General features: G+C 47.8%; 1 pseudogene; it reads right to left on the bottom strand.

The window, feature by feature from the left end:
* Positions 1 to 395: 395 nt before the first annotated feature.
* Positions 396 to 996, bottom strand: LOC110546080 (large ribosomal subunit protein eL15-like; annotated as a pseudogene).
* Between the last annotated feature and the right edge of the window lie 11,052 nt (positions 997 to 12,048).

Genomic DNA, 12,048 nt, shown 5'->3' with positions numbered 1-12,048 from the left:
CCAGGAGCAAGGTAACTGTGGCTGAGGAGTGACAGCTAAGGTGTCCCCCCGGTCCCTGCATGTACATACATACAGGTACATGCTCAACCCCCCCCACACACATACAAGTTCCCTTGAAATAGTGTTTGTTTTTGTCTTTTTAAATATAGGCACTTAATTTTTTTGTTTTGTTTTGTTCTGGTTTTGTTTGTTTGTTTTTGAGTCAGGGTTTCTCTGTCCTGGAACTCACTTTGTAGATGAGGCTGGTCACCTCAAATTAATAGATCCATCCTCCTGCCTCTGCACCACTGACTGCCCCTGAGTTTTCTTTTCTTTCCTTTTTTTTTTTTTTTTTTATTTTATTTTGACTGTCCTAAATTGATGAATGGGTATGGATTTGGCAAACATTACGCGTGTTAACGGTGACGGTGGAGCTGGGGAGTGTTGCGCCTTCTCCGGCCTGCACGGTGAGAGCAGCCAAGAGTGTGGTGGAAGTTGCGGCCCTTCCCAAGGCCAATGCTCTTCCGGCCAGCAGATGTCAGCCCACGCAGCTCTCTGTGTTGTGGACTGGTTTGGTGATCCACTGGGTGTCAGGATTGCTTCTGATAGCTTTCTGGAATGGATCAATGAGGATAACTTCAAAAAAAACATTCTATGTGGCATCTTCACCCAGCCAGTAAGAGCTCAGGACGCTCGAAGCCCCCCAACGGCGTCCAGCTCTCTCCTCGGCAGCAGACTGAAGGCTGCGGGGGCACAGATTTTCGCTGGTTAACACCACGGCGGACAGGCTCCCGTAAGCTGTGCCCTCTGTGGCCACCGCGGCGGACACGAATCTTGTAAATGGCACAACCTTGCTTGGCCTTGGAGCCCAGCCTTCGCCTTCATCAGGCTGAGCGGCGCGGGGAGCTCTGTGCAGCGTGGACAGCTGGAGGTCCTGCTGCGGACCCGCAGGAAGAAGAGCATCAGGTCAGACTGCTTCCTCCTCAACAGCTCCTGGGTGCGTTTGTACCCACCCATCCTGGCTCAGCTGATGCTCCCGAGTTTTCTTAAAATTGAAGTGTGTGTGTGTGTGTGTGTGTGTGTGTGTGTGTGTTATGATGAAGAAATCTACCTGCCCCATCCCCATCTTTTTAATAAGATGTATTTATTTATTTGTTCATTCATTCATTCATTTATATGAGTGCTCTTTTTTTCATGTACACCAGAAGAGGGAATTAAATTCCACTACAGATGGTTGTGAACCACCCTGTGGTCACTGGGAATAGAACTCAGGACCTCTGGAAGAGCAGCCAGTGCTCCTACCGGCTGAGCCATCTCTCCAGCCCCCCATTTTCTCTCTTCCTGGATAGCAAGCGCTCTTCCCTCAGGTGTGTGGCAGTTACTGAGAACTGAGTAACTTTACTCTCCTGATTTTTGCTGGGGTTCCGAAGGCAAAGCCTCCATTTCCGGCCTTGATCTCTTTAGCACCACTGGCACCTGTCCCTTCTTGCGCTCTGCCCCATCTTAGAGCCTTCTCCTTCTCCAGGCGCAGTACTTTCCCTTCAGTCGTAAAGCTCTGGGGTGTCTATCATTGGCTCTTACTGTTTGTGTGGTTTCTGCTGTTTTAATCTTATTGATTGATTTTACGGGTGCTTTGCCTGATGCTTGGGTACCATGTGTATGCCTGGTGCCTAGGGACGCCAGAGGAGGGTGTCGGATCTCCTGGGACTGGACTTACAGGTGGTTGTGAGCTGCCAGATGGGTGCTGGGAATTGAACCCAGGTTCTCTGGAAGAGAAACCAGTGCTCTTAACTGCTAAGCCGTCTCTCCAGCCCCATGGTTTTTGTTTGTTTGTTTGTCTGTTTGTTTGTTTGTGGGGGGAGGGGTTGGGAGTTTGGTCAGGGTCTTGCTAGATACTCAGGCTGACCTTGAACTTGTGTTTCCCCTGCCTCAGCCTTCAGAGTGCTGAGATTATAGGAGCGTGCCACCACAACCAGCCACTGGTTTCGTCTTCATCCTCTGATAGACCACGTTCCCTCTAGCATAACTCAGCGAATACTCGTCATGAGTGCGAAAAGATCCGTGTCCCAGTGTGCTTCCTATCGCTCCGACAAACACCATCACCAAAAGTAGCTTGGGAAGGAAAGGGTTTATTTGGCTTATGTATTCAGTGAGGGAAGTCAGAGCAGAAACTGAGAGGAGCAGAGGCCGGAGCCACGGGGGAATGCTGACTGATTTCTTACACATCTCAGGACCACCTGCTGGGGGGGGGGAGGGGTGGCACTGCCCACAGTGAGCTGGACCCACACACACACATGAGTTATTAACCGAGAAAACGCCCCACAGACTTGCCCACAGTCCACTCTGCTAGGGGAAATCCCTCAACTGGGTTTCCCTCTTCTGCGGTGACTCCAGTTTATTGTTAAATTGGCAAGTCCTAACCAACACAATTGACTTCTTGTCATCTTGACACACAAACACATTGCTGCCGTTCATGCCCTGCTCATATATTTCCACAAGCTCTCGTGTTAATATTACTTTAAAAGTACCACAGTCTTTAGAAATTCCAGTGGTTTCAAAGTTCAATGTCAGCTGAGCTCCGTGGTGCACGTCTGTAATCCCAGCACTCCAGGAGGCAGAGGCAGGTGGATCTCTGTGCCAGCCTTGCCTACAAAGTGAGTCCAGACAACCAGGGCTACACAGAGAAACCCTGTCTTGAAAAAAATAAAAAGAAACAAACAAAAAAATTTTTTTTAATTAATAATAAATAAAAGTTAAATTTCTCTTTAAAATACTCAAAGCCTCTCAACTGTGGGTTCTTGTAAAAAGAAGCTAAATACTTTGTTATAGTGAGAGAGAAGAACCAGGGCATAGTTGTAACCAGATCAAAGCAAACCCCAAAATCAACAGCATAAGCAGCTCAGTGTCCACCATCTGGGACTCATTTATCATCTTCTGGGCTCCGCAGCATCCATGGTTTGTCAGAAGGCCCAAGACAGCTCTGCTGCACAGCAGTCACCATCCACAGTGGTCTTACCAAGCCCTGGAATCTTTGTGTCCGGGGGCCTCGCTCTCTTATAACCGAGGTGGCACCCTCACCAAGGACTTCCTGGCTTCTCTGCAGGAGGGACTCCAGCCCAGCCACATGGCACCAAGCCTCAGCTTCTCTCCATGGTCTCACTGAAGCTGTGCCTTCTTTGACACTGACTGCCTCCTCTGGGCTCTCACGGTGTCAAGACTCAGCTGCTCTCCCTGACTCACCCCTTTAGGACTTCAAAACCATTACTACGTGGAAGACGCTTCCATATTGTGAATTTGACAGGCAGCCTGCTATTCCGGAGCACAGCTTCTGTGTGCCTACCCTCAGGAAATACTCCTGGAAGATTTCACCTCAATGATGGTGGCTTCTTCTCAACCACAGCTAGCTTCTCAGTTCCAACTAACCAGCTATTTTCCCAGTAAACAAAGGTTTCACTTCAATGATGCTAGTCTCTTGTTAAATCACAGCTGATTTTGCATTTCTAGCTAAACAAAACTCACATATTCTTATTTTAATATCACACACACACACACAAAAGCAATAGAATATTTGTCTCTGGAACTTTATGAGCCAGGTCTCTATTATCTATAAGTCTTTCACCTCTCATATAGTCCAAGCTCTCACAGAACAGCCCAAAACAGAGAGCTTCAAGCACTCAATGGCTTTTTCAGACCAGGATTCCAGACACGTCACAATCCTCTCTAAAATAATATGGTCAGAGGCTGGAGACATGACTTAGAGGTTAAGAGCTCTGGCTGCTCTTCCAGAGGTTCTGAGTTCAATTTCTAGCAACCACATGGTGGCTCACAACCATCTATAATGAGATCTGATGCTGTCTTCTGGCCTGCAGGCATACATGCAAATACAGCACTCATGTGAAAAAAATAAATAAATCTTTTAAAACACAAACAAACTAAAAAGCAGTGTGGTCAGGCCTGTCACAGCAAATGGTCCATCCTCTGCTACTAACCAGCATAGGGTACCTCCAAAAGATGTACCTTGTAATAAGTAATCATGGGTCTCTCAAAACAGGTCTTTGCACATGTAATTGAGATAAGAATCTCACTGATCTTACCTCATCCTGGATTTCCTAGGTGGATCTTGAATGTAAGGTTAAAAGTCCTCATAAGAGCTGGGTGGTGGTGGTGGCAGTGGTGTTCGCCTTTAATCCCAGCGCTTGAGAGGCGGAGGCAGGAGCATCTCTGTGAGTTCAAGGCCAGCCTGGACTACAGAGTAAACTCCAGGACAGCCAGGGTTGTTAGAGAAACCACGTCTCTGAGGGGAGGAGGGGAAAATCCTCATAAGAGACTGAAGAGGGGCTGAAGAGATGACTCAGAGGTTAAGAGCACTGGATGTTCTTCCAGAGGTCCTGAGTTCATTTCCCAGCAACCAATGGTGGCTTCCAACCATCTATAATGGAATCTGATGCCCTCTTCGGCATGAAGGTGTACATGCAGACAGAACATTGTATACATAATAAATAAATAAATAATTCAGAGAGAGAGAGAGAGAGAGAGAGAGAGAGCAAAGAGAAAAGGATGAACAGAGGGATGAAGAAATCCATTTGAAGATAGGAAAATATTGGAGAGATGGAACCACAAGCTAAAGCTCGCTAGCAGCCACCACAAGCTGGGAGAGTGGAAGAAGGGTCCTGCCCTGATCTGGAGGGAACGCGGCCCTGGCGACACCTTGATGTAGACCCTCAGTCCTTCAGACTGTGAGAGAGTGAGATTCTGTTGTTTAAAGACATCAAGTTTGTGATGATACTGTCCCAACACAGTCTAGCGGTGGGAGTAGAAATTAAAAAAAAAAAAATTATTCTAGGTAGCTGCGTGGGGTGACACATGTCTATAACCCTAGAACTCAAGAAGCAGAGGCAGGAGGATCAGGAGTTCAAGTCTAACACGTGCTCTATCATAAGACCCTGTTAAAACACAGAAAAGAAAAGAATAGGAAAAAAACTAACGGGAGGAAAGAAGTTAGAGGGAGAAAGGAGAGGCCGAAAGACAGGAATCTGGATGTGAAAGCCAGTGGGGAGGAGCCCAGTCTGGAGGGCTAGAGAAGACGAAGAGGACTGTGGGATGAAGCATGTTCGAATTCTCTGCAAGAACGGGTCAGTCCTGCTGATGAGTATGCCTGTTACTCCAGATGCGGGAGGGCGAAGGGCTGTGTAAATGACAGGGCCAAGCTGAAGACAGCCACGGCTCTCAGTGTCCTCAAAGGAATGAACAAATCTGAGACACCTCTGGATGTCTATTCCAGGAGGAGAGAGTTCCAGGGAGGAAGTCCAGGGGGCCCCTGGGAATACAGGGTGGCAGAGAAGAGGGGGCGTTAGGCTAGGCTGGATGAGTCCTTGGAAGCGCAGTGTTCTCTTAAAGCGGGTGGTAGAGACAACGGCGCCAGAGTTCTGGAGGGCGCATGGCTTCCTGGTGAACCAAGGAAAGCCAGCTAATCTCAAAGAGAAGGGCCAACCAAAGCGTGGCTACACGCAAGGTCAAGGGGCAACAGGGCAGCAGGAGGTGCCAGCAGGCTAAAGGACGATTCCAGGAGAGGGCAGTGGGAGGGCGCCAGTGTCTTTGGTTATCTTTGATCTCTGAGCCACTTTGGCCCGAGACAGAGCCTTGGGTACCAATGGGGTCGTTTCTGTTTAAACAAAATTAAACACCGGCGGTAAATCATTAACTGGCGGAAGAAACAAACAGGGGTGTAAACCACATCTCCCACGCCAAGGGTGTGCAGCTGGGAAGAACTGTTCAGCAGCTGTTCACGAGCGGTTCCCCATCACCCCGGCGCCAAAGCAAGTGTTTGCGGAGGACCATCCCCAGTCAGGCCTAGGTGCCGGGCGCTGCGGGAACATACCGTCGACTAGAATCTACCCTACGCTCAGAGCTCTCTCCACATCAACACCCGGTTCCCAGCCCCAGCGCATCCCGCATCTCATGTAAGCAGTTCTCATGCTGACCCTCTAAAGCCTGGCAAGGAGCAAACGCATCTTCCAGGCAAGAAAACCCAAGCTCAGAGAGGGAGAGCAATTTGCCTTGGTCACACAGCTTGTAAGTCGTGGAGGGGAAAAAAGCAGGAATTTCTTTGATCTCCCATGCACTTTGGCCTGTGACTTTCCCCTTAGCGAAACGGTGAGAAATTATTAGAGAGAGTGTATAGCAGTATGACTGCAGGAAATACAGTCGGTTTTCCCAAATAATCGACAGGGTCAGCAAAACTCTGGAAGGCAAGGCAGCTACTGTCTTTATTCATTTATTTTTATTACTCTAAAATTTTATGGATGCATAACCGCGCTTATGTGTGCAGTACTCATGGAGGCCAGAACTGGGCGTCAGATGTCCTGGAATTAGAGTGACAGGTGTTGTGAGCTGCCTGAGGTGGGTGCTGGGAACAGCACTCAGGCCTCTGAGCCACCGAGCCATCACTCCAGCCCTCACTGTCTTTTCTGGGACCCCCATCGCCTACTCCACTTCCCACTGAGCATTCATTACAGTCTTCTTTCTACTTAGGGCTTAAGAGCAAGGGTTCTGGGGCATCAGGTCTGGGTGCAGTCTTGGCTTCACCCCCACATAGCTTTGTAACTCCAGTTAAGCCCACTTCCCCTTCTTTTCCAACTATAAAGTGGGAATACCACATGCCTCGGGGAGAGATCAAAGGGGGAAACCTGTGCCAAGCGCTTGGCCTAGTGCCTGGCATACAATAAATGCTCAATAAACACAAGCTGTTATCGTCTCGCGCGCAGGAAGCTGCCTCCTCAGCCTTCCTGGCCCCCGCACCAATTTACACGCATCCCTGTTCTGGGTCCTTCGGCTGGAGAACCAACCACAGCGAGGGAGAGGGGCGCGGTCCTTTCACGTGAACAGTGTCCGGCGGGGGGACAGGCGGACCGCAGAGCGATGGGGCCGAGCGACCTAGCCGTTTCCACTGCGCACGTTTCAGCGGCAGGGCCCTCTGATCAGAAAACTGGTTTGCCAGCCCTCCCAGGTCTTTCCACCGGAAGTCTCTGGGGCATGCCAGGAGGACCGTCTTCAGAGGAAAGAGCAGAGCGCCGATGTGGGAAAGCGCCTGCGGCGTTGGAGGGAGCTGCTGTGTGTTTGAGAGGGCAAACCAAGGAGGCCAGAGGATGGCCTGGGGTCCAACCAGGGAAAACTTTCGACTGTTGAGGCCTTTATTTTGTCACACGCTCAAGGGTCGGTCATTCATTTAGCAAATACTTATTGTGTGCCAACTGTATCTGAGGCATTCTGCCAGGGTTTAGCTACCGCAGCAAAAGGCAAGGTCCTTGTCCTCGGGAAATGTGGCCTAGGCAGGAGGAAAAAAGGCAAAAGGCTTGTGTGGCACAGCAGGTCGCAAGCGGTCTCAAGGGGCGAGAACCATGGCGCAGGCACCTGTTCATCCTGGGGTGGGGACTCAGGGGCTGTCCTTTGTGGGCGTTCTGTGTTTAGCACCCTGTCCAGCGTTTCCCAAGCGTGAACCGTCTGCCAGGATTAGTTCCCGAGTGCCAGAGAAAAGATGTTAAAGCTAATCTAATTGATTAGCATGTGCCTTCCCTTGGGCCATGCTGATTGGTTCACTGGGGTGCATGTTAATAAAGTTTGCCCAATGACAGCCTACCAATGCTTTGGGCGGGCACCAGGTGGAAATTAACTCCCCCCCCCCCACTGGGCAACGTGGGAGACTTGCTCGCGACGAGACGCGACTCCTGTGGAAAAATGACATCACAGCCCGGAGTGGTGGTGCACGCCTTTAATCTCAGCACTCAAGGAGGCAGAGGCACTCTGCCTCACTCTGGGTTCGAGGCCAGCTTGGTCTACAAAGTGAGTCCAGGACAGCCAAGGCTGCACAGAGAAACCCTGTTTCAAAAACCCCAAACCAAACCAAAACAAAAAAGGCATCACAGAGTAAGTCCTGCTGTTGTTTCTGGAACTGAAATTATCCCTGGATTTTGCATTTTGTTTGTTTGTTTGTTGATTTTTTGAGACAGGGTTTCTCTGTGTAACCCTGGCTGTCCCGAAACTCTGTAGACCAGGCAGGCCTTGAACTCATAGAGATCCACCTGCCTCTGCCTCCCCAGTGCTGGGATCATAGGCATGTGCCACCACCGCCCACCTGGTCCTTGTATTTTTATACCAATCATTAACACAGGTCCCTTTTGGGGGTGAAGATAATATAAGTTGAGTTTCTGTCACTGTAAGTGTGGAGAGCAGCTACAGACAAAGCCAGCCTGAGAGACAGTCCCGGATGCTCCAGGTAACCCGGAAGCCTCCGGCACCTGGACGCAGACGGCCTCTTGCTAAAGCAGCACACCTGCGGCCAAGCTTGATGAGCTGAGCTGGATGACTAGGACTCACGCTGAGGGGTGGAGAGCTGCTTGTTAAGCTGCTGTGTTATGTTTTCACCTGGGGAAGTAGCTTTTGAAAAAAGGTTAGGTGGTTCCACACCTTTTTCTGTTTGTGTTGATGTTACTTGCCTGTAAATAATGAACTCTGGCATAAACCCGGGCTGCTTCAGACTGACGGCCCTCTCAAGCCGATCCGTGTGTGGTATGATTTGTCCTCACTCCCCACTCACGTACTGTTCCACTCTGCTGGCGGGCTCCGGCATACCAGTGAACTGGTTTCAATAAGTTCTGCTCCTTCAGTTCTTATACTTCAATTTTGATAAACATTTTTACACATATCAACATACATTAAAATAATTACATGCACAATTATTCTCTCTTTGCACAAAAATTATTTGCCCTGTGTTAATGTTTAAAGATGTTATGTGTATGTATGGATGTGTATGTGTGTGTACTTACGTATGTGTGTATGTGTCCCATGTATGTGCAGGAGCCTGAGGAAGTCAGAAGATGCATTGGATCTCCGGAAACTGGGGTTAAGGACTATTGTGAGGCAGCTTGTGGGTGCTGGGACCTGAAGCTGAGGATGACAATGAGCTTCTGATCCTCCTGTCTCCACCTCCTGAGTACTGGGATTACAGGCGTGCCCCACGATGCCTGGGTTACGAGGTGCTAGGCAAGCATTCTACCAACTGAGTGTCATCCCAACCTCTAGAAAATTTGCCATGTTTTACTTGCTTGCTCTGGTTTTTTTTGTTTGTTTTTGTTTTTGTTTTGAGACATGTTCTCACTCTGTTGCTTTGCCTGGCTTGGAACTCACCGTGTAGACCAGGCTGGCCTCAAACACAGAGATTTGCCTGCTCCTGCCTCCCCAGTGCTGGCTGGGATTAAAAGGAGTATATGCAGCCACACCGGACCCATTTTAAAATTTCTGGTTGCTTGGTTAAATTTATGAAAAAGTATGATAATGAAAACGATTGGGGGCTCATATCCTCCTGAAGTACAATATCCCCTACATTTGTCCATATTTTCTCTGTGGTTGAGGGAAAGAGCCACAGTTATATTTATGCAGTCTTTAAGTTTGACGACGTCACAGAGCAGAAGGCAGCTTTATCTTAAGGGAGTTTTAGAGAGGCCCTTGGTTGATCTTGCTTTGGTCACATGCTTACTATTGAACCAACCAATATGGTTAAGGGATTGAAGTACTCTGAGCGGCCATGCTGAGTTACATGCTCACTCTTTGGTTTTTTTGTTTTTGTTTTTGTTTTTGTTTTTGAGACAGGGTTTCTCTGTGTGTTTCTCTGTCCCGGGACTCACTCTGTAGACCAGGCAGGCCTCGAACTTCCAGAGATCTACCTGCCTCTGCCTTCCGAGTGCTGGGATTAAAGGCTTAGGCCACCGCCGCTGACAACCAATGAACTTTCTAAGCTTTGTGTTTGACTGCTTCTCGTAGATAGTTTAGGCCAGGAAGGGGTGGAGCAGGATGCTGAGTAGATAGTTCACGTTCATTGTGTCCTCCCTCCCGCAAGCTGATGTTTTCCAGGCACAGTGGGAAGGGCACATTTCCACACTATGGTCCCAATGCTCTCCTCCTCGCCCAATAAATCACTTCTTGTTAAGCTATCTTGTTTGATACAGTTGGGCAAAACCAAGCAGGCAGCCTTTATTTCCTCTGGTTCCTTTTTCTTTTCTCTCCTTTATCAGCACAGCCTAGACAGTCTTTATTCCTTGATACAATCCCTAATTCTATGTCTTTTGAGCCAAAATTGGCTTGTAAAATCTCCAAAATAGGGGCTGGAGAGATGGTTTGGAGATCAAGAGCATGGGCTGCAATTCCAGAGATCTTGAGTTCAGTTCCCAGCAATCACATGGTGGCTCACAACCATCTATATTTGGATCTGATGCCCTCTTCTGGCGTGGAGGCATACATGCAGATAGAGCACTCACGTGCATAAAATAAAGAAATAAATCTTTAAAAAAATCTCCAAAATTATATTGCAATCAATTGCAAATACTTTACTTTCCTTTTTTTTCCTTTTCTTTCCTTCCTTCTTTCCTTTCAGTCCTTCCTTCCTTCCTTCCTTCCTCCCTCCCTCCCTCCCTTCCTTCCTTCCTTTCTTTTCCTCCTCCTTCTCCTTCCTTCTTTTGAAGAAATCAGAGCTAATCATCCTGGGCCTACATTTCCCATAGCAGCTAGGTGCTGGAGTAACCTGAAAATGGCCAGGCATTCCCCAGGCCACCACTCCCAGGGGAGTTTCTGTTTGAAGCCCCATCATCATTTACCGTGGCACTTGCTGGTTATTTTTGCTTACACCTGGCCTACTTCACTCACTCACATTCCCTGCCTGGCCCCTGGAGCATTGTTTGAGTTTTGTGACTCCTGGTTGGGTGGCCATTGCAAATCAGGGGCAGGTTGAAGCAGGGTTTAAACCTCCGATGAGTCTGGGCCTAGATTGGCCTCCTGCCTCAAGGCTGAAAGGAGGCAGAGATTGATGGTACACATCAAAGGCGGAAGAGACACTTCTAAGGGGTTTGAAGAACTGCCGCTACTTGTCTGTATAACTACTATTGTACCTTTCAAGAGAATTATATGATGTTTAAATACAATAAATGAAGTTTCCAGAAATAGATATAAATACTGTGGAAGAATGCTAGCGTGGCTGAAATGTGAATCGCCTAAAAGAAGTAGGATAAGATTCAAAGTCTTAAAACCATTTTGTAAAATAAGTTAATGTGCACTTATATTTTATGGAAATCTTTTATTGACTTCTTTGTCTGTCTCATACAGTAATAAATGTTTGCAAAAGTAAGGAAGGCAAATGAAGAAAAGCAGGAAAGCAATTGAATACAGTGACTGGTTAAGACAACTATAAATGTAATCTTTACTTTTAAATTATTGAAAGTAAATTGTACGGGCAGTCCTGTGTGCCCACTGTGGGCTTCTCCCAGTGATGACATTTTCCTCCACAGCTGTAGGCCAATCCCATTTGTCTTCTGGTGGCATGGCTTCATGTGGAAAACCTTATTGCTGTTCAATAAAGTTTACTGAATGACTGTGTTTGCCTATAGAAAAGGAATGTTATCATTTGTTGATTTGGTAGATTACTCTCCTCATTTATTTTTATTCTTTTGAGAAGGTAATATATATGTGCACAGGGAACACAATTCAAAGTAGTCCCAGTTATCCAGGGAAAACCATTTATTTATTTATTTATTTATTCTTAAAGATTTATTGGGTCTAGAGAGATGGCTTAGTGGCTACGAGAACACACTACAGTTGCAGAGGAGCCGAGTTCTGTTCTGAGGACCCATATCTGGTGGCTTACAACTGCCTGTACATCCAGCTCCAGGGAATCCAGGTCCTCTCGTCTCAAAGGACATGTGACACACAGATGCACAGACACACAGATGTATGCGTAATCGAAAGTAATACATCTTTTAAAAAGATTTGTTTATTATTTTATGTGTATAAGTGTTTTGCCTATGTGTGTGTGTCTATACACTGGTTCTGCATCTCATGCCCAAGGCAAGAAGAAGCTGTTAGATCCCTGGGAAGTGGAGTTAGGGGTGGTGATGAGCCACCATGTGGGCACTGGGCACCGTTCCTGTTCCTGGACCCTCTGCAAGAGCAACAAGTGCTCCTAACCACCCAGCCATCTCTCCAATCCCTATTTCTTTCTTATACCTCCTTCCACGCAAACATATC

The sequence above is a fragment of the Meriones unguiculatus genome, chromosome 12 (assembly GCF_030254825.1).
Source record: "Meriones unguiculatus strain TT.TT164.6M chromosome 12, Bangor_MerUng_6.1, whole genome shotgun sequence".
Classification (NCBI taxonomy): Eukaryota; Metazoa; Chordata; class Mammalia; order Rodentia; family Muridae; genus Meriones; species Meriones unguiculatus.
This window is presented reverse-complemented; position numbering and strand designations above follow the sequence as displayed.